Source organism: Xenopus laevis, chromosome 6L (assembly GCF_017654675.1).
Source record: "Xenopus laevis strain J_2021 chromosome 6L, Xenopus_laevis_v10.1, whole genome shotgun sequence".
Classification (NCBI taxonomy): Eukaryota; Metazoa; Chordata; class Amphibia; order Anura; family Pipidae; genus Xenopus; species Xenopus laevis.
Window position 1 is genome coordinate 128728839 of NC_054381.1, and position 22687 is coordinate 128751525.

A 22687-nucleotide genomic window follows, 5' to 3' on the forward strand; every position below is an offset into this window, starting at 1 on the left:
TATATTTTTGGAAAGTACACATTCTACCGAATCTAAAATGGGTACCCATGCCTTTCTGCTCCAAACTACTGAGTCGCAAGGCTTTCCCACAATTGTCGGTTTTGGTGAAATATCTGAAAATTGCCTCAAAGCTTCAACTTCTCAGCACCATATCACCCACGTATCGTTACGCACCAAAAAAAAACACCCTAAATATGATTGCCAGGGGTCTTCCAAACAGTTTGGTGCCCACTGTGCATAGGTTTACCAAAGTATATGGCAGTTAGAGGCCCCAAAATGAAGTTAGCGCATACAAATAGTCCTGTGGGTAACTTCAGCTAATGAAAAATCAACACATTGACTGCATTTTTGTGGGGTAAAAACACAGAAATATATGTTTACCCCCAAACCCATATATTTTTGGAAAGTACACATTATACAGAATCTAAAATGGGTACCCATGCCTTTCTGCCCCAAACTACTGAGTCGCAAGGCTTTGCCAAATTTGGCGGTTTTGGTAAAATATTTTGAAAATTGCCTCAAAGCTTCAACTTTCCAGCATCGTATTGTCCATGTATCATTACCAGCATAAAGCATCCTAAATATAAACATAGGGGTCTACTAAACAGTTTGATGCCCAATGTGCATAGATATACCAAACTATGTGGGGCACAGAGACCCCCAAATGACAATATGTATAGACATTTTCACGGCTGACGCGCTGGCTGCTGCAATATAACCACCCGGTGTGTGTATTATGCGACATTAGACCACCTAACAGTACAGAGACCCCAGAAAACCATATATTTTCAGAAAGTACACATTCTGACGAATCCAATATGGGTAAATATGTGTTCCTACTGCAAACTGTCAAACTGCAAAGCAATGCTGAACGTAACGGTTTTTATCAAATTTCTGAAAATCGTCACAAAGCTTGAATTTTACCCCATTATATGCCCCACATTTCGTAACTTATCAGCATAAAACATCCTGAATATGAACGCCAGGGGTCTACTGAACACTTTGATGCCCAATATGCATAGATATACCAAACTATGTGGCGCACAGAGACCCCCAAATGACAATAGTGTATATACATTTTCACGGCTGACGCACGCTGGCTGCTGCAATATAAGCACCCGGTGTGTGTAATATGCGACATTAGACCCCCCTAACAGTACAGAGACCCCAGAAAACCATATATTTTCAGAAAGTACACATTCTGACGAATCCAAAATGGGTAAATATGTGTTCCTACTGCAAACTGTCAAACTGCAAAGCAATGCTGAACGTAACAGTTTTTATCAAATTTCTGAAAATCGTCACAAAGCTTGAAATTTATCCCATTATATGCCCCACATTTCGTAACTTATCAGCATAAAACATCCTAAATATGAGCGCCAGGGGTCTACTGAACACTTTGATGCCCAAAATGCATAGATATACCAAACTATGTGGCGCACAGAGACCCACAAATGACAATATGTATAGACATTTTCACGGCTGACACGCTGGCTGCAGCAATATAACCACCCGGTGTGTGTGTATTATGCGACATTAGACCACCTAACAGTACAGAGACCCCAGAAAACCATATATTTTCAGAAAGTACACATTCTGACGAATCCAATATGGGTAAATAAGTGTTTCTACTGCAAACTGCCAAACTGCAAAGCAATGCTGAACATAACGGTTTTTATCAAATTTCTGAAAATCGTCACAAAGCTTGAATTTTACCCCATTATATGCCCCACATTTCGTAACTTATCAGCATAAAACATCCTGAATATGAACGCCAGGGGTCTACTGAACACTTTGATGCCCAATATGCATAGATATACCAAACTATGTGGCGCACAGAGACCCCCAAATGACAATAGTGTATACATTTTCACGGCTGACGCGCGCTGGCTGCTGCAATATAAGCACCCGGTGTGTCTAATATGCGACATTAGACCCCCCTAACAGTACAGAGACCCCAGAAAACCATATATTTTCGGAAAGTACACATTCTGACGAATCCAATATGGGTAAATATGTGTTCCTACTGCATACTGTCAAACTGCAAAGCAATGCTGAACGTAACGGTTTTTATCAAATTTCTGAAAATCGTCACAAAGCTTGAATTTTACCCCATTATATGCCCCACATTTCGTAACTTATCAGCATAAAACATCCTGAATATGAACGCCAGGGGTCTACTAAACACTTTGATGCCCAATATGCATAGATATACCAAACTATGTGGCGCACAGAGACCCCCAAATGACAATAGTGTATACATTTTCACGGCTGATGCGCGCTGGCTGCTGCAATACAAGCACCTGGTGTGTGTAATATGCGACATTAGACCCCCCTAACAGTACAGAGACCCCAGAAAACCATATATTTTCAGAAAGTACACATTTTGACGAATCCAATATGGGTAAATATGTGTTCCTACTGCAAACTGTCAAACTGCAAAGCAATGCTGAACGTAACGGTTTTTATCAAATTTCTGAACATCGTCACAAAGCTTGAATTTTACCCCATTATATGCCCCACATTTCGTAACTTATCAGCATAAAACATCCTAAATATGAGCGCATGGGGTCTACTGAACACTTTCATGCCCAATATGCATAGATATACCAAACTATGTTGCGCACAGAGACCCCCAAATGACAATATGTATAGACATTTTCACAGCTGACGCGCTGGCTGCTGCAATATAAGCACCTGGTGTGTGTATTATGCGACATTAGACCCCCCTAACAGTACAGAGACCCCAGAAAACCATATATTTTCAGAAAGTACACATTCTGACGAATCCAAAATGGGTAAATAAGTGTTTCTACAGCAAACTGCCAAACTGCAAAGCAATGCTGAACATAACGGTTTTTATCAAATTTCTGAAAATCGTCACAAAGCTTGAATTTTACCCCATTATGTGCCCCACATTTCGTAACGTATCAGCATAAAACATCCTAAATATGAATGACAGGGGTCTACTGAACACTTTGATGCCCAATATGCATAGATATACCAAACTATGTGGCGCACAGAGACCCCCAAATGGATATATAGTAGATAAAATTTACATAGGCAAAACAAAATAACACAGAACAGTGTGAAATGCAAATAAATCACCAAAAACTAATAAAACCACAAAAATCAATGCTTTTTTTTTTCACACTAGTGTAATCGGCCACCAGAATTACCGTTTGAATATTTTAGCTGGGCCAAATCGATTATACGGGCAGAAACAAGTGAACAACACAAATGCAGAGCTGAAAATGCAATAAAATGGCTAAAAATTCAATAAAATGGCTAAAAATGCACCAAAATACCCAAAATTGCAATATAACCACCAAAATAACATACAAAAGCTATTGCACAGTACGGTTAGCGAATACGCTATTCGGAACGGCAATAAAACATTTTTTTTAGCCCAAAAAGAGACGATGCGATAAGAAAAAAAAAAAAAAAAGCCACAAAGCCATATATGTACATATGCGTGTGCACAACGGGTAAATTGCATGTTATTTGCGCATGTGCGCGTGTGCAAGTGTACATGGGTGCTGTGAGTGTGTGTGACCCCCCAATCCCCAAAAATCTATGTGTGAGTGTGTGTAAGTGTGAATGTAAGTGTATATTACTGTAATAAGTGTGTGTTGGTGTGTTTGTGTGTTTTTGTGTGTGTAAATGTTACACTTACCTGGGGTAGATGCTGCAGATCGATCAGAAAGGGTCCCACGCAGCAGATCTCCAGCTCCAACGATCATCAGCCATGTGGGGGCGGAGCTGGGCGGAAGTGCGGCGCAGGCAGCAGCAGGACGCATAGGAAACGCGTCCCTGCTGCTGCTTTGGGGCCCCTGGGCGATCGCGCCCCAGGGGCCACACGATCCCCTGCTCTGCTCGTTGTCTAGGGGCAGGGGATCGTGAAGGAGCGGAGCGAGCGGCTCTAACAGCCGCTCCTCCGCTCGCAAACCCGGAAGTGCTGCAGAACGTAGAATCTACGATCTGTGGCACTTTGGTCCTTTGATCCACAGAACGTAGATTCTACGTTCTGTGGCACTTAAAGGGTTAATTATAAAAAAAGCAGAATGTATTTTCAGCATGGCCTGTATTTATTTTGCTCACCTTGAAAAACAGATGCATATACAGTGAATAAAGTACCCCCTCTTGTAAAATATAAGGATATTATTAGTTACCGAGGAGTTTCATGACCATATAAAAACACGAGGCCGAAGGCCGAGTGTTTTTATACAGGTCATGGAACTCCGAGGTAACTTCTAATATCCTCATATTTTACAACTGGGGGTACTTTATTTATTATAATACACAAATTTTAGTGAGTCATGTGACAGAAATGACATCACTACTCACCGTTTATAACTGATGACATCACTACTCACCGTTTATAAGGATATAATTTACAGGATATTCATGGCTTTTGTGTATTATAAGTGTATACTGCCACTCTAAAGTGACAAGGAAATATATGGGACTGGAAATACCAAAGCATGCTCTGTTTATAGGCTGTTTATATTATACTATAAGAGATTAACATGAAAAAGGGAAGGAACAATTCTGTTTACCACAATAAAAAGCACATTATGTGGTTGAGTTTACGATTATTCTTGCAGATGGCCCGGTGCTCTGACACTTCCTGTATGGACTGTATAAACAGTAAAATTTGCCCTTCCTCATCGTACACTACAGAAAGTGAATAGGAATCTCTGATGAACAACTGCCTCCCACACTACCCGGATATCAGCCACTGGGAGACTCACTTCTCACTTCTGGAGAATGAGTGTACAGTGATAAACAAAAAGGCAAAAAATAAGAGGTAGATAGAGCTGCTGTAAAACACGTTGAGATTATGGGGCAGATTTATTAGGGGTCGAATTGAAAATTCGAATTTTTTTCATGGTCACAAATCTCGAATTCGAATAGTGACTCGATTAGAGTTTTAAATCCAATTTTGAGATTTATCACACACTGGCCCTTTAAGAACTAGAATTTGACTATTCACCACCTAAAACCTGCCGAGTCAATGGGAGATGTCCAGGGTCCAATTTGGACGTTAGTCGCCTTCTTTAGTTAAATTCAGTTAGAATTTGATTCAAGTTTTCGAGTTGCTAAAATTTGTTTGCGTTTCAGATATTCTAATTTTTTTTTTTTTATAAATAACGTCCCAGAGGAACGTCAAGTATATTCGAATTTAATAGAGTTTTAAAAAAACTAACATGAATTCGACCTTTAATAAATGTGCCTCTATGTGTAACCCAAGTGTAGATATAAGCTGAAATCGTCGAGAGGCTAGGGATCTACATCGCTGAAAGAGGGGGTAGAAACATAAATCGGGGAATAAAAACCCCAAATAAATGGAGTGGAGTGATCACTTTTGCAGCTTGCATAAATGTTTTATTTATTTTAGCTTTCATGATATTAGCAGTTCTACACTGCTAATATGATTTGGAACAGCAATGCCCTTGCTGTGCTGTCCAGCCAGAGAGTTAAGTGACAGATGCAGCAAACATCTCCTGATGCCTCTCACTGCTTGTCAGGTTTGTTAGATTAAATGTGCTGCAAGGGAACTGACGCATTCTTCATCAGTCACAGCAAATCATGATAACAGCAATGTAAAAATGCTAATATCACAATGCTAATATCACAAAGTCTTAAGAAAAAAGTTACACCAATTAAAAAAGTGCAATTTTACATACATCTTTTTGTGTTTAGCTCCCCTAGGCATTACAATTTTATACTTGAGAATTTGTTGCTAAATAAATGAAAGGGGTTGTTCGCCCTGAAATTAGCTTTTAGTATTAGGTAGATAGTGATATTCTGAGACAATTTGCAGTTGGTTTTCATTTTTTTTTTTTGTGGGTTTTGAGTTATTCAACTTTTTATTCAGCAGCTCTCCAGTTTATAATTTTAACAATCCGGTTGCTAGGGTCAAAATTACAATAGCAACCATGCATCAATTTGAATAAGAGACAAATTTGAATAGGCGAGGTCCTGAATAGAAAGATGAGTAATTAAAAGTAGCAATAGCCATAAACTGTAACCTTAAAAAGCATTTGTTTTTTAGATGGGGCCAGTGACCCCCAATTTGAAAACTAGAAAAAAACAGCAGAAAAGAACAAATAATTAAAAATCTATAAAAAAAATAAACAATGAAGACCAGTTGAAAAGTTGCTCAGAATTGGCAATTCTATAATACACTAAAAGTTATATTAAAGGTGAACCACCCCTTTAAGCGGTATTAGAGGCTAACAGCACATGGGCTGAATTCAGGCATTTTCTAATATGTTATTCTTGGTGGGTGAAAAATTCTCTCTTATAGGGTCATATAGGTAACTGACGTCAAACACCAACTCCAGCACTGGCATTTATTAGCCATGTGTGTCAGGAAATAACAGATTTATATATTGAACAAAGTACCTCCTACTGTAAAATATAAGGATATTATAAGTTACTGATGAGTTCCATGACCATATAACAACACGAGGCCAAAGGCTAATTGACAGGATATTCATGACTTTTGTATATTATGAGGATATAATACACAAGAGCCATGAATATCCTGTAAATTATATCCTTATAAACGGTGAGTTCTGATGCCATCAGTTATAAACGGTGATTTCTGATGTCATTTCTGTCACATGACTCACTGAAACTTGTGTATTATAATAAATAAAGTACCGCCTGTTGCAAAATATGAGGATATTAGAAGTTACCTCGGAGTTCCATGACCTGTATAAAAACACCCAGCCTTCTGCCTTTGTGTTTTTATATGGTCATGAAACTCCTCGGTAACTTATAATATCCTTATAATTTACAACAGGGGGTACTTTATAAACTATATATAATTTGCAGGATATTCATGGCTCTTGTACATTATAAAGTTATAATACACAAGAGCCATGAATATCCTGTAAATTATATCCTTATAAACGGAGAGTTCTGATGTCATCAGTTATAAACGGTGAGTTCTTATGTCATTTCTGTCACATGACTCACTGAATCTTGTGTATTATAATAAAGTACCCCCAGTTGCAAAATATGAGGATATTAGAAGTTACCTCGGAGTTCCATGACCCATATAAAAACACGAGGCCGATATGGTCATGAAACTCCTCAATTACTTATAATATCCTTATAATTTACAAGAGGGGGTACTTCATTCACTATATTCAGTGTAAAATCAGTTACATCATTTTCAGATAAAAAAAAAACTGCAAAATGAGAGAAGCAGACTAGCAACTTACCTTTGGCTTATACTGGAACTCCTCCTATAGCTCTCTTGGATCTGGTGTGTAAATTGCAAAATTCAAACATTTTAACTCCATCTGAAAAGAAACATACCACATGAAGTGCATTGCTGCAGTAATAAACTCCAGAGAGATCTCTCTCCCCCAGAATGAAAAAACAGCTTCTTATTGGGAAGGGCACACTGGCCTGCTTCTTTCTCAACAGTGAATAATAATATACAGATACTGATTAATGGTATTGGTTTTATATAGGTCCACACTGGAAAAAAGGATGAATTCTTTGCACAGTGCAAGGACTGTGCTGATCATAAGGACATGCAGCAGTTCAGTTTGATCCCCAGAATCACCAATATCAAAACAATTACAAATATGCTAGCATGTCAGCCATAGCTTCTACCATGAGAAAGCACTTTTGACACATTAAAGGAACAGTTCAGTGTAAAAAATAAAAACTGTGTAAATAGATAGGCTGTGCAAAATAAAAAAATGTTTCTAATATAGTAAGTTAGGCAAAAATGTAATTTACAGTATAAAGGCTCACCAAATATTATTTTGTAATTTTTGATTTTTTTTTGTAATAAATAATTCTCTCTCTAATTGGGTGTGAAGTCTGTTTCTGATTATATTTAGTAGCTAATTTTGGAGACCATGATGGGGAGTCGCCTATGGATTAGCACCCTGCATTCTATTTTTGAGGGTGTGCGCGCCTTCTCTCCTAATTCTATAGGGATTTTTAGTCCTGTCAGAACGACAGATATCGATCGGGGAAGCCCATCAAAGGGCCCCATACACAGGCCAATAAGCTGCCGACTGGGTCTGTCGGCAGCTTTTACTGGCCCATGTATGGCCACCATAACTTAGTGACTATAAAGGGGGCCCACATGGGACATAACTGTTCAGTGAGTTTGAAATTGATCCTCATGCAGCTCAGATTCTAAAGCAACAGATATGACCCATGTGGCCCTACCTCAAGTCACTGATTGGTTACTGCCTGATAACCAATCAGTGGAAACCAAGAGAGCTGCAAAGCAGGAAGTAGTGTTCTGGCTATTATGTTAGACATCTCTTCACTCCAACCTTTATACATTTTTGGCTAACTAACTATATTAGAAACATTTATTATTTTGCACAGCCTATCCATTTACACAGTTTTTATTTTCATACTGAAAAAAAAGAAAAAAAACTTGCCATTTGCTGGGCTAGATTAAATCTGTAAAGCTGCCATGATGTTAAACAGGCAAGAGGAATGCTCCTCACGTCTCCTCAACCGTGGCAATGGCATCCAACAATGACAACACCAAGTCCTCAGATGGCACCTGTTTTCACCTTAAAAAGCACTATATGCTTTGGGTCTCATAGCCACAGCTAAGCTGAGAAAGTTGCCTGGATTTAGCCTGTCACTAGCCATACATGCACTTGTGCTGGCTCTGCAATAGGGCAGTGCGTGGCCCCCATTCTACTCTAGAATAAAATGCAATGAGCAAATTTCCTGCGGATAAAGCCAAGGTACTTTTAAAGGAGAAGTTTGCCTATAAATAAAGTGTGTGTTATAAAGATAAAGTTATACTAATAATACATTTGTAGCTGAACTTGCCCATAGGTAGAATATGTCCCATATATTTTTATGTGAAACAGTGCTGGGGATAGGGATGTTTTCCATCTGAGCGAGGGGGGGGGGGGGAGTTAGGGGTGTTTTAAAAAGTCCCTCTCTTGCTTCCACTTATCCCCACTGTACATATAACGCCTCCTGATTTATTTTCAACAAAGCGTGCAGCAGAAAGGGAGTAATATAACCATTATCCTCAAGTCTTTATCTCACTCACAACTTTATAAATACACATTGGTGAATGTCATGAAATTAAAGTGGTGATATGCGGTGTATTATAAAAAAAAAAAATGAGGCACTGCAGCGGGGATTCAAGGTACCTAAGGAAAGGGATGGCAGTGTTGTAAAGTGTGGTTGCTGTTACCTTAATGCTGGAATGCTTGCCTTAAAAAGGAACAGTAACATCAAAAAATGCAAGCATTTTAAACTAATGAAAATATATTGCAGTGTTGCCCTGCACTGGTAAAACTGATGTGTTTGCTTCAGAAACACTACTATAGTTCATATAAACAAGCTGCTGTGTAGCAATGGCGGAAATTGAAAAAAGGCTACATGGCACAGGTTAAATAGTGGATAACAGATAACACCATTATGTTCTACAGAGCTTATCTGCTGTGTAACCGGAGTCTTTTCTCATTTGAATGGCTGCCCTCATTGCTACACAGCAGCTTATTTATATAAACTATAGTAGTGTTTCCGCAGCAAACACAGCAGTTTTACCAGTGCAGGGCAACACTGCATTATATTTTTACTACTGTAAACACTTATTTTTTGACGTTACTGTTCCTTTATTTTTTATCTGTATACCTGGTTGTAGAACAATGGTGGGACTGGGCAGGTATAGAGAACCCACACTGCACAGACAAACAGAAGGAGTGTTGAATATGAACTGGGGTTTTATAACTCCACTTTTAGACAGTTTTTTTTTTTTTAACATGCCTCCAAGGGTGGAAAATAAAGCGTAATGGCAACGTTCCAAGAATTGGTTGAATCATTTCTCGTTACGAGTTCTGTTGTCAAAAAGAATGTACAAATACTGTGCCTAATATGATGTGTTTTACCATGCAAGCATGGATCAAAGTAGGTTTGCTGTAATGGTGTCCATTTGTCTGAGGCTTTGAAACTACATTTCAATATATTCAGGGGGACATTTCTCAGCATGACACATGCAACAAAGTTGTTGTGAATGCCTACAATGTAACTGCTGAAATGCACACAAATAAAACACTCTAATAGAAAATGGGTAATTTGCCAAGGACAAGTTGGCAGAATAAGTAATTTCGGGTGAAAGCCAACTGATGGTTCTGCAGCGTGTGTGTTGTGGGGTGCTGCCGGTGGTTGTATGCAAATGGTATAAGCAAAGAAACCCATTTGTCGAGGAGTGTGCTATCTGAGCATCACAGCTGTAAATAACATACAGAATAAGTCTGCTTCATTGGAAATAAGTTTTGAGTCGTGACGGCGGCTTTTTATTTACAGCAAGATAAAGCACTTAGCATGGGTAGCCTAGGAAACACAGCCATAAGAGCACAACATAACCACTTTATATGAAGAGTTTTGCTCCCACCGGTCCCTGAACCTGTGCCTTGTAATGGAAACGCTAGTAGTAGGGTTCATTTTATTGGTGATTGAAGCCCTATAGGGTGCTTGTAGTTTTTAGGGTGATTACACACGGAGCTACTAGTAGCAGCTACTTGTCACGGTTAGGGTCTGGCCACACAGGCAGATCTTCCCGATCTGCCTTCCCTTGCCTTCCGCCGGGTAAAATTTAAATCGCCTGGGGGCAGGCAAACTGAGTGATTCATTTTCCGAAGTGGCCCAAGTTTCCTCTTGAGGCAAATACGGGCGACTTCGGAAAACAAAGGGCTCTGGGTACCTGCCCCCAGGCGATTTTCATCTTAGCCGGCGGAAGGCAGATTGGGGAGATTAGTCGCTGCGAAGAGGAGATGTCACCGGGCGACTAAATCTCCTCGAATCTCCAGGTGTGCCGTTACCCTAAGGTCACACTGGGAGATGTTCTTTGGGGCGACTAATCTCCCCTAAGTGATTTCCCCTGCCTTCCGGCTGGTAGAAAAATCGCCTGCGGCATGGCACTCGCGGCGCTTCGTTTTCACAGGTGCACAGTTTGGCAGTGTGTAGAAAGTTTCATGGAGCCCTGGCATTTCAAGTTCCCAGAGGCCCAAACAGCCCACCACCAGCCCACTAAATAATGCCTGTGGCATTTTACAGCAGCCAAACTGGCACATGCCAGAATCCACAGATTGCCAGTCCAGGCCTGCATGAAAGGCTGCACTTCTATACAGAAGCATAACAACTACACACCAGGCCCCTCTGTAAATAAAATCTTCAAAAGAGCTCAATGTGCCAAGTTTCTTATGTCCTCGCCTTCCAGCTCATGTCAAATGACATATTAGTTGATTATAGCGGCCCCTGTTCCCCAAACAGCACCCGCCGGCATGCAACCAGTAGCGTAACTGGAGGGGGGCGGGCACTGGTGCGTGATGCGCAGCTGGGCCCCGCCCCCTCCGTACCGCCCGCATTTTCAGTGGTGTGCAGGCTGCCGGGGGGCCCTGAGGGGGTGCGGGCCCTGGTCTGCTCGCACCCCCCAGTTCCACCACTCCGTGCAACCACAGATTCTGCTTCTTCTATAGTTGTGCCATTGCTTTTATAGTGCTGATCTGATTGGCTGCCAGGCAGTAGTGCTGTTCATCCATGAACATTTTTACCTGCTGACAAGTTTATATTATGGGGGTGAATAGGAAATAATGTCTTTATAATCTCCTTTTATAAAATATAAGTTATTATAAGATATTATAAGTCATTGAGGCATTCCAAGAGTATATAAAGGCACGAGGCCAAAGGTTGTGTGCTTTTATACAGGAAACAAAACTTGGAGGTAACCTCTAGCAATCTCATATCAGCAGAACATGCACAAGTTTCAATGAGTCATGTGACATATCACTCAACATTGATTATAGTGTCTCACCCAAAACCATTTGTAAGGACACAATTTACAGGTTATTTGTAGCTCTTTGTGTTTTATATGTATATTCAGCATCACAAAATGATCATAAAGAACCAAGATTGTAAGCTCTCTCAGACAGCTGTGACTTATGTATGTTCCACCTTTAGAATTGGCTTGTTTCCATCTGCCATACTGTTTGCGTTTCCCTCAATACAATGTAATACAATGTAAAATATGGTGCACTTTATAAACAGTACTAGTTACTCAGTTGTAATTATTTTGGAAGAAAACAACTTTCTCAAAATGCATAGTCAAGATACATATACTTAAAGGGTTTATTCACCTTCCAAACACTTTTTATCAGTTCAATTGTTTTCAATTACTTTTCATTTTTTATTTTTTACCATTTTCCCAAAATCTAAGCTTAAAGTTGAATGTTTGTGTCTCTGGTGTTTGAGTCTGGCAGCTCAGTAATTCAGGTGCAGACTCTGAACTGTTACAATTTTGCAACATTGAGTTGATACATTTCTCAGCAGCATCTCTGGGTATTAGCAACTATTGTATCAATTCTGCCTGTAATGAAACTCAGGGATTCTGCTCAGCAAGGACAAAGATATGAAATGTATCAACTAAATGTATCCGTTTAGAACAGGGTCTGCGACCCCCTCCCAGAGCTGCTTTAGAAGGTAAAAATGTACTCTTTACATTTAAATATTACAAAAACGGTCACACATAGAAAATAGAAAGTTATTGGAAAAAGTCTTTCTTTCTGGTAAACTATCTGAAACCAACTGAACTGAAAGAAGTGTTCGAAGGTGAACAACCCCTTTTAATATAGGACAAAAATTACAGCAACACACACATCCATCCCCATTTCAATATTATAAACACTATTTAACAGTCAAAGCACTTATATGAAACTGTCCTCCGAAAAAAACGTTTGCAATTTACATTTATTTTTTTAGTAGTTTAAGATCTTAGCAGTTTTAGACTGCCAATACCAGGCTTTTCTCTCAACAGTTCTCTTTAAAAGTCAGTGTCAGTAGCCCTAGGGTTAAATGAATATGCAGGCTGAGCACAGTCAGTTAGGGTTGCTGACATTCAGAGAGCTGTTGAGCCAAGAGCCAGGTATCAGCAGTCTGAAGGTGTTCATCCACTTACAGTTACACAAAAGTTTCATACAATATTTGGTGTGTGTATTGTGGGAGACAAGGCGACAGATATCAGAAAAATACTTGAATATTTGGTCATCTGTCCATGATGGAAAATTTTGATTGGGTGCCTGCACATCGACAAAGTGGCTACTACCGATTCATAAGGTAAAGGACAATTTAGCTCTTAGCGTTTGTAATGAAAACATACACGCTTTCCTGCAACTAAAGTTCGTAACTGTAACATGTATAATTCACAAAGAACTAAAACAATGTGGGGAATAGGGAGGTGCAATTCAGCAACAGGCTGGACTAGTAATAGACTAGAAGTAATTTTTACTCAAGGGTGCAAACAGGTAACAACCAGTCAGATTTATGTTTTCTTAAAGCTGGCCATAGACATGCAGATTTCATCATCACATCCGACAAATGAGCGAACATCGCAATCTTCTGACCTGCAACTACCCATTCAGATTAAATAAAGTAGTTAAAAGAACAAATCAGACAATGGTTTGACCATTATTTGACAGACAACAATGGTACTGAAGTTATGTCTGACAAATAGTAGTTACAATCTCCCATTGAAATCGTCAGATAGTCAATACATGCAGAGATATTATTATTAATATTAATAATGTTAAAAAATATATTAATAATGTCTGAAAATCATACTAACTTTTGTTTGGTACAACTTTATCTTAACTACACTTTGACCGGCAGCTCCCAACAGCTTAACTAAGCCTATGATTAAGGGAGTTCTTCCAGAAACGCGTCAGGTGATGTTGGTATGTGACATGTTGAAATAAACCACCTTTTATTTTATCTGCTTCATGTTTTGAGCGGGGCAGCTCCCAACAAAAAGGGCTGAAAAAAGGCATAAGGCCTATTACAGGCAAATGAGATGGTATTTGTGGTGTGTATGCCATGAAATAAGTCCATTCCCCTCTAGTAGTACAACTTGCTGATGCCTTTCAGTATAGAGAATGAATAGAAGGACATCAGCTTGGCTTCCAGAGTCTCTGCACCTTGAGTAGGGAGCAGGAGCGGAGCAAGCGCCTGCCAAGATTCCTGCTCCTTCTCCTCCGTCCAGAAGGGATTTCCTTGTGTAAGTATGCTAAGCATTTGCCTATACTATCAAAGGAACCCTTCACTGGCTAATTACATCCAAACAGTCTCTATGTACGCAGTTAACACATTTTTAAATGTATTCGTTTATACACAGGATTAGGATTAGTGGGCAAAGAAACTTCAAAGTCAGCGGAATGGCCCTGCCACACTAAACCATTTTATTAGCCAGATTTAAAGGGACACACTCTAAACTGCTGTTCCATTATTTAAATATGATACATTAAATGTATTCAAAAGCATATATTAAACATGCATTAAATCTACTCTAGGGGGTTATTTATTAAAGATCGAGTAGTGTTTTTCCTTGAATAATTTGAGTTTTCAAGGGTAGTTTTCAGTAAAATTCTAATTTTCAGGAAAAAAAAAACCCCAATTGTTCGAGATTTATTATGCCCCGAAGATGGAAATAGCTTGAATCCAAAAATAATCCAGCTAAAACTTCTCAAGGTCATGTAGAAGTCAACGGCAGAGGTCCCTCAAACCATTTGAAGACATTTGTAGCCTTCATGAAGTTTGGTTTTTTTTTTTGTGGTTTGCCCCTCGAAAGCTCAATAAATTTATGTTTTTTCTGCTGAAAACTCTAATAAATTAGAGTATTTGGGTTTTTCCCCCCAAATACATGGATTCAAGTTTTTTTACATTCGGGTTTTTTTACAAATAACAAAACATTTAGAGTTGCAAGCTTATTCGAGGTATAAAAAAACTCACAGTCAACCTTTGATAAAAAAAACCCCTCAAATTTAAATACAGATAAAGCTTTTCAGAACAAGGCACATGTGTTAATATGTGCACTACCAGTGTTCCTAGCATTGCACCTTCCTTACCATCCCTTGAAGTATCAACTAGGAAAGAAGTCAAGGGTTCCTTATGGAGATTTAAGGGATGGAATTTTAGAGTCAAAAGTTTGAGATGAATCATACAACATTTGTGAATATTAATGCACCATACAGAATGATCTGCTTGTTACAGCACCTGGCATCAATATTCTTGCTGCATATATTACTTGTGCACACAACAAATGGTTAAGGCCACAAGGGAGCCCTGTAATTTAACATGTAGAACTGAGCAGGTGTTAAAGGGATCCTGTCATCGGAAAACATGATTTTTTCAAAACACATCAGTTAATAGTGCTACTCCAGCAGAATTCTGCAATGAAATCCATTTCTCAAAAGAGAAAACAGATTGTTTTATATTCAAGTTTGAAATCTGACATGGCGCTAGATATTTTGTCAATTTCCCAGCTGCCCCTGGTCATGTGACTTGTGCCTGCACATTAGGAGAGAAATGCTTTCTGGCAGGCTGCTGTTTTTCTTTCTCAGTGTAACTGAATGTGTCTCAGTGGGACATGGGTTTTTACTATTGAGTGTTGTTCTTAGATCTACCAGGCAGCTGTTATCTTGTGTTAGGGAGCTGTTATCAGGTTACCTTCCCATTGTTCTTTTGTTTGGCTGCTGGGGGGGGGGGAGGGGGGTGATATCACTCCAACTTGCAGTACAGCAGTAAAGAGTGATTGAAGTTTATCAGAGCACAAGTCATATGACTTGGGGCAGCTGGGAAATTGACAATATGTCTAGCCCCATGTCAGATTTCAAAATCGAATATAAAAAAATCTGTTTGCTCTTTTGAGAAATGGATTTCAGTGCAGAATTCTGCTGGAGCAGCACTATTAACGGATTAATTTTGAAAAAAACATTTTTTCCCATGACAGTATCCCTTTAAGCACACGCCTGCCTTTGTACACAGCACACGCATGCTTTTAATTTGCACAAAAAATTAAGTGCAAGTCAAGGCCATATAAAAGGTTTTCATTCCTTTTTTTGTGGCTTTGAATTATGTAGTTTTTGGTTAAGCGTCTATCTGGTTGCTAGGGTCCAAATGGCTGCATTTGTAAGTTTGGGAACAAAAGCTTTAGGGCGGTGGCCAACAGGGAGATGTCGTCCGCTATAAAAATTCACGACTGTGGCCGATAAATTTCCTGAAAATGTGCCTCCATTCGAAATAACTAAAATCTTTCTTCCGAAGATGCCCCAGGTGGAAACCAGGCAATTCGTGATACCAGATTGCTGAAACTGCACACTGGAAAGCTGCTGAATAAAAAGCTAAATAACTCACAAACCACAAATAATAAAACATTAAAACCAATTGCAAACTGTCTCAGAATATCACCCCATGACTACATTATACTTTAAGTTAACTCAAAGGTGAACAACCCCTTTAAAGGTGAATTAAACACAAAAAAATCAAGACCAACTGCAAATTCTCATATCACATTATCATAAATGCAAATGGTTAACTACCATGTTAAAATGGAAAATATCACAAAAATGTATTCATTAGGGTAGGACTAAACGGACGTTTTCAGCGTGTTCCATTGCGCTGCGACAAAATGACGGCGACAAATCGCATGTGACGAAAATGAGGCAAGAGATAGAAATATCAGATGAAGTTGCAGCGTTGATCCGACGTGACACGACTGTCGGATGCAGACGCAGTGGGCAGTGTCTGCATCTGACAGTCGTGTCGCGTCGGATCAACGCTGCAACTTCATCCGACAATGCATTAACTTACATTATTTCCGTCGCATGCGATTTGTCTCCGGGTTGTTTCGCAGCGTGTCGGATCACGCGGAAACGTCCTTCTAGTCCTACCCTTGTGTGCGTTTATTATGCTTATTTATAAGTAGACAAGTCATCAACTATTTCATAACTTGCTGCTTCCTATTCAAAAGTGAAACGAAGTTGCGGTTTTATTAACCAGTTGAACAACCACACATTAGAATATTCCAGGTTATTAACAATATACAGTAGTTTTTTACTTGCTCCAAACTATGCACTGGGGAGTTTTCCCAATTTTAGGGTAAGGCCACACGAGGAGATTCGGGGAGATTTTGTTCGACTGGCGACTAATCGCCTCGTCTTCTGAGCGACTATCTCACCGAACTGCCTCAGCGTGTTTTCCCCCAGGCTACAATGAAAAGTCGCCTGCGCTAATGCACACGCGGCGATGCGTTTTCTATAGTCGCCCGAAGTTGCCTCAATGATTTCAAATTCCAAACCAGAGAGCTAGAAAAATAAGTTACAAAAACAAAAAAAAAAATCAAGTATACAGAAATTGTCAGAATATAAGGAATTTGTCAGAATTGCCAGAACTCCCCCTCTCTGCGTACATCATACACAAGGTAAAGTAGACTTCTTCAAACAACCAGGCACAAAAGAATGAACCCTATGTATCCAAAAGTATTTCACTGCCCCTTGTACACATCAGCACGTGTCCGTTAAAGGGGTGCCTGGGTTAATATACTCAAGGCCAGCCACTAGGCAAATGTAACTTTTCCACCTACTCAACTGACAATTACCATTTCCTTTCTGCCAAATAAGGACCATATCAACACACCAATGCGGTCCTCTCCAAAATGGATTTTTCAACCAACATCTGATTCATACATGGGCCATTAAGGGTCGGCAGCTTTGATAAGCCTGTGTATAGCGAGTTTTACTTTACATGAGGGATACTAGTTATAGAAGTATAGGAAATATTATCCGGAATTCTTTGCTTCCTTCTGGGGACATCTGGATAAGGATTTTTTTTTCCAAGACCTTAATGTCTTGTTAAAACATTTAAACATTAATTAAACCCAATATTGCTATTTTTCCTCCAATATGGATTCATACAGCTTAGTTACCTTCAAGGGCCAGCTACTGGTTTATTATTACAGAGTAATAGAAGAAGGATATCGGCACACGAGGCAACTAGCGTTGCAGGGAACAACCTGTTCGTTTATTATGCAGTCATAATGTTATTATTACAGAGACAATGGGACCTTTAAAAAAATTTGCATGCATTATTTGCCTTTATGGGAGAGCTTTCTGTTAGTTTGGTGCTTTCTGGATATCAGGTTTCCAGCTAAGGATATACCATATCCTATAATATGTCCTATTATTTATTACTAAATATTTATTAGTATTCGCATTTAAAAAAGTTTGATACATACTAACCACACCTTACGCGTTTCGTACCCTCCAGCACTTAGTCATAGGTGTCTCTCTCAGAGACACCTATGAGTAAGTGCCGAAGGGTACGAAACGCGTAAGGTGGGCCATGTGGGGTCAGTATGTATCAAACTTTTTTTAAATGTGAATACGAATAAATAATAAATTTTTACTAAAAATAACCCTTGGGACATATATCTTTTGATATAATTTTTGTGTATTGACTGCCTTTGGAACCGGGGCATGTCCCTCTGGCTGTGTTCAAAGATATACGGAAATCAGACGCATGGACTCCCGATTATAAATTAATCTATACCTATACGATACATATGCCATTTACCTGAAATGGCCAACGTAATTTACTACACTTCTGTCCAGAATGCCTCTGACTGGCTTCTTAATCTCAGGAAAAGAAATAAGGAGACAATAAATTAAGGTAATTTGCACAGTACCTACAGTATCAATGATATACATGAAATCTGAATCTCAAACAACAGAGAACTTTTTTATTTTATTTACACAAGATCTATATAATTAATATAAAAGGGATAATTCTGTAATGACAGTATGCCTTTATGTCACAAAATCCTTGCCTGAAGCAACTCCTTAACAGACACATATCTGGGCCTCATATGAAAAGTGCAAGCTCTGCAGGACGGTGATCTATATGCTTACAGTACATGTGTAAAATGAATGTTTAACAAGACAATTACACATCAGAGTAACAACATATCTGGCAAGACATGGGGGGGGGTACAGCACAATGTTCTGTACAAGAGAAAAGCAAATATCACATAACACGAGAAAAGTGAATGTAAAAAAACAAAAACATTCTGCTTTGGTTGTGTTCTAGTAGTAGTCACAGAAGCTATTGATACACAACTGTCATTTATTTATAAAGTAGCCAGAAAGCCAGCGGCGCTGGAAACTGCTCAGCACTGTTCTGCAAGCCCTGTGGCTAGGAAGGTTGGAGAAGGAACGCAGATAGTGCTCCATAACACAAACCAAAGACTCCTGTATGAAGCAGAAATCAGGGCAGTACTCTAAGGAGAAGATGTGAAGAGGGAGAAGCTGGGAGGATTTAAATGCAGTTAGGTTGATGGCAGCCACATGCACAGGCTGCAGTTCTGACTCAGTATACACACACACATTTACACACACAGTGTCATGTTGCTACACATCCCACATAAGAGAAACAACAAACACAAAACTACTGTCTAACAAGTGACCCCCCCAAGCCCACGTACCCTTTCTCCTGTGCCAAGGATTGTGCTGCGTGTTGTCATGCGCGGTCAATTTAACCCTCTGTTTTTCTGATTAATAATAAATAAAATATAGGCTCCTTCCGCTGTGTGGCTTTAAAAGCTGTGAGCTAATGTGGCTGTGTCAGTGAGGCTGATTGGAGGAGTTGGGCCGCACCTCCCCCTTCTGCATATGCCTTTAGATTCACATTACCAGCAGGCAGGGAGCAGGGGGGATGGGCAGCCACCAACTCACTCCTGCCTTATGTAATCAGCATGGGGAGCAGCCTGCCAGCCAGCCAGGAACAGGTTAAACCCAGCTTTCCTGCTGCAAGGACTCCATCTGACCAGTAGCTTTTACCCCTTCTCACTCACATGAGACTACTTGCTACATTTGCACATTGCAACCTGGTTTCTTTCTTTTATGCTGAGCTTATATCCGCTGTGTAGGTACAAAAGAGCTGGCATATAAAAATCTGAATTCTTCTCCATTTTCCATTTTATGGCACTAAGCCTTCCATTACAAACAGTAGCCCTATAGCTCATTGTAATGTGATAAATGGCAGGAGGACACGTGATTATAAGAATACTTTATGCAGTACTTTCAAATATATTTTATATTGCTATACAGAATATGCTACTGTGATGGATGGAAACACAGGGTAAAGGGGAACTCACCTTTAGGGCAGGGTCACAGGGGCAGACTAATCGCCTCTTCTGCAGGGCGACAATCTCCCCCCGAACTGCCTTCCGCCTGCTATAATGAGAAAACGCCTGCACCAATGCACTTGCGGTGCTTCAATTCCGAAGTTGCCCGAAGTTTCCTCATGAGGCATTGGCGCAGGCATTTTCTCACTATAGCAGGCGGAAGGCAGTTTGGGGAGATTGTCGCCCTGCAGAAGAGGCGATTAGTCGCCAGGCGACTAAATCTCCCCGAATCTGCCCGTGTGCCCCTGCCCTTAAGCTAACCACATCCCAGAGACACATAGTAAATGCAAAAAAAACCCCAAAAGTCAGCTGTATCCCTATTGTCCCACATGTTAGAAGCACCCACTGATAAAGGGGTGAGCTGGTCAGATAACATATTCAGGTACCATATAGTGCAGAGGTCCCCATCATGGACCAGTTTCAAGCAAGACAATTTCTACACGGACTGGGGGGCATGTAGATGCATGGGGTGCATTTCAGGCTTTCCAAAAAAAACTGTCCAAACAGTAATTTGGTCCTTATCTGAATCTGTAGAAAGCTTCCTGGGCTTCGTACAGCTAGGGTTGCCACCTTTTCTGGAAAAAAATACTGGCCTTCCTATATATTTATCTTTTTTCCCTATTAATAACATTGGGATCAACCATCATTTTTACCGGCCGGGTGGCAACTCTATGTACAGCTGGTGTCAGGGAGCTGGGATTGCTGGTACTTTTGGCCTTTTTCATGGTTCTTGCAGCTATTATAGACTGCAGCTGGGACCAGAGGTAGCCCAGTTCAGCACAGCCCACGGACAGGTGGTTGGGGACCCCTGCTATAATGGACTGGCCCATCCCCAGCCAGTGACCGTTGCATGGGCAGTACACTAAAGGGCATATTTATTAACAATGGTGACAAACATCATCAGCAATAACATTTCATCAGCCACATACAAGTTAAAAAACAAAAGCAGAGTTTCAGTTGGTTGCTATGGGGATCATCACCCATTAGGTTTGTCTCCAGTGTTAATAAATATGCTGCTATGTGTACCAATATCAAAAGAAGTGCCCAATCTGAGCTCCACTGCCAGATTTATATAGGCATCCCATGGCCACACGCTAAAGCTACCACCGTAGAAGGTATTAGTGGTGTGCGAGTCTCAAAAAGAAATTCTAGCACCTCCCAACCCGCACCTGCACGCTGTTCCCCCTCTATTTATAGTCCCGCAGTGATGTCACGAAAGAGGCAGGGCAGGAGCCAGAAGCCGAAAGTGCTAGGTTGCGGAATATTTTGTGCAGGAGCTGACCCAAACCCGTCCTACCTGCAGGAATGGGCTCATGGGTGTCTATACATACATAAATGCAGACCTGCCCAAGACAGATTCAGTCTTTGTAGTGCACTTTTTGTGATATGAACATAAAACTGCCTCCCAGTCGTGCGCTTGTGCACACAAATTTGGAGGCCAGCACACACAGCAAACTGTGGTACCCACAAAGAATTTTGTGTGAAACAAAACGGTTATGTAATAAAATGCACTAAGTTTGCTCAGGAGCAGTAATGCATAGCAACCAATAAGAAGGCAGCATTTTCTGGTCACCTGTTTAAAAGCAAATATCTTATTGGTTGCCATTGGTTACTGCTCCTGGGCAAACTTAGTGCATTTTATTACATATGGGGGTTTGTATTTATTGTGACCTCGGCACACATTTTTTTAAAAAAAATATGTGCACAAAAGATTTTTTTTGCTCAAATAGCCAAGAAAGAATAAGAGGGAACATTGGACTGGTGGTTGGAACCCCTGCTTTTTAGAAGGTTGGGGGCTACCCAACACACACTCCCATTTACATTACCGGGCTTATGCATTATTATTAACTGTAATTTATATAGTGCCGACACATATTCTACAGCGCATTACAGAGATTGTTCATCATTCAGATCAGTTCCTGTCCCAGTGGAGCTTACAATCTAAGGTCCCTATCACATTCACACACAGTAGGGTCAAATTAATCAGAAGCTAATTAGCCTGCCTGTATATTTTTAGAGTGTTGGGGGAAACCAAAGTACCCAGAGGATATTTATTCACAGAGCTCCTCCATAGTGCCGAGTTTTGAACAACAAAGGAAGGTGCTGAACATATGCCTCTATAATGATGGAGCAGCCATAAATATTAAGACTCTACTGAATGCCACCCTAAAAAAGAATTCCAAATTGTTTTCTTTCATGTTAGTTGAGCAACCTAAACTTTACCTTTAATATATAAATTATTTAAATCTTGTTTCCTTTCTTGGAATTCACGATCCCAGTAAGCAGGCAGCCATTTTGTGGACACTGTTATTATGACAAGTTTTGTATCACCTCAAAATTTTGTGTATGTGCCACAATGGGGGACCTAATGCCTATGCACAAACTACACAATTATAGACCGTGAATGTGAGGAGGGCAGTGATACACAGAAAGTGCATTAATAACAGGTATGAAAGTTTTACTCAAATGGATGAATTGTAGTTTCATGTTTCATTTGCAAAGGACTTTTGTTCTACAGCTTTTCATGTGTGGGTGACAGGTCCACTTTAAGGTTGATTGGACCAGAAATGCAAAGTGTTAATAAAATTGCAGAATCATTGAAATTATAGACCCTTGCCAGGTGTGAATCAATACTTTTGCATTCTGTTTATTTTAATC

General features: G+C 40.0%; 1 protein-coding gene across 4 annotated transcripts in view; it reads right to left on the bottom strand.

Moving 5' to 3' along the window:
* The window catches only part of ncoa2.L (nuclear receptor coactivator 2 L homeolog), a 150245-nt gene that overhangs the window by 75917 nt on the left and 51641 nt on the right, over nt 1–22687 (bottom strand). For 2 of the 4 annotated variants that reach the window (XM_018266173.2, XM_018266171.2), the window contains one exon: nt 7239–7319. The gene's annotated coding sequence lies outside the window, so the exon portion shown is untranslated. 4 annotated transcript variants of the gene reach the window in all.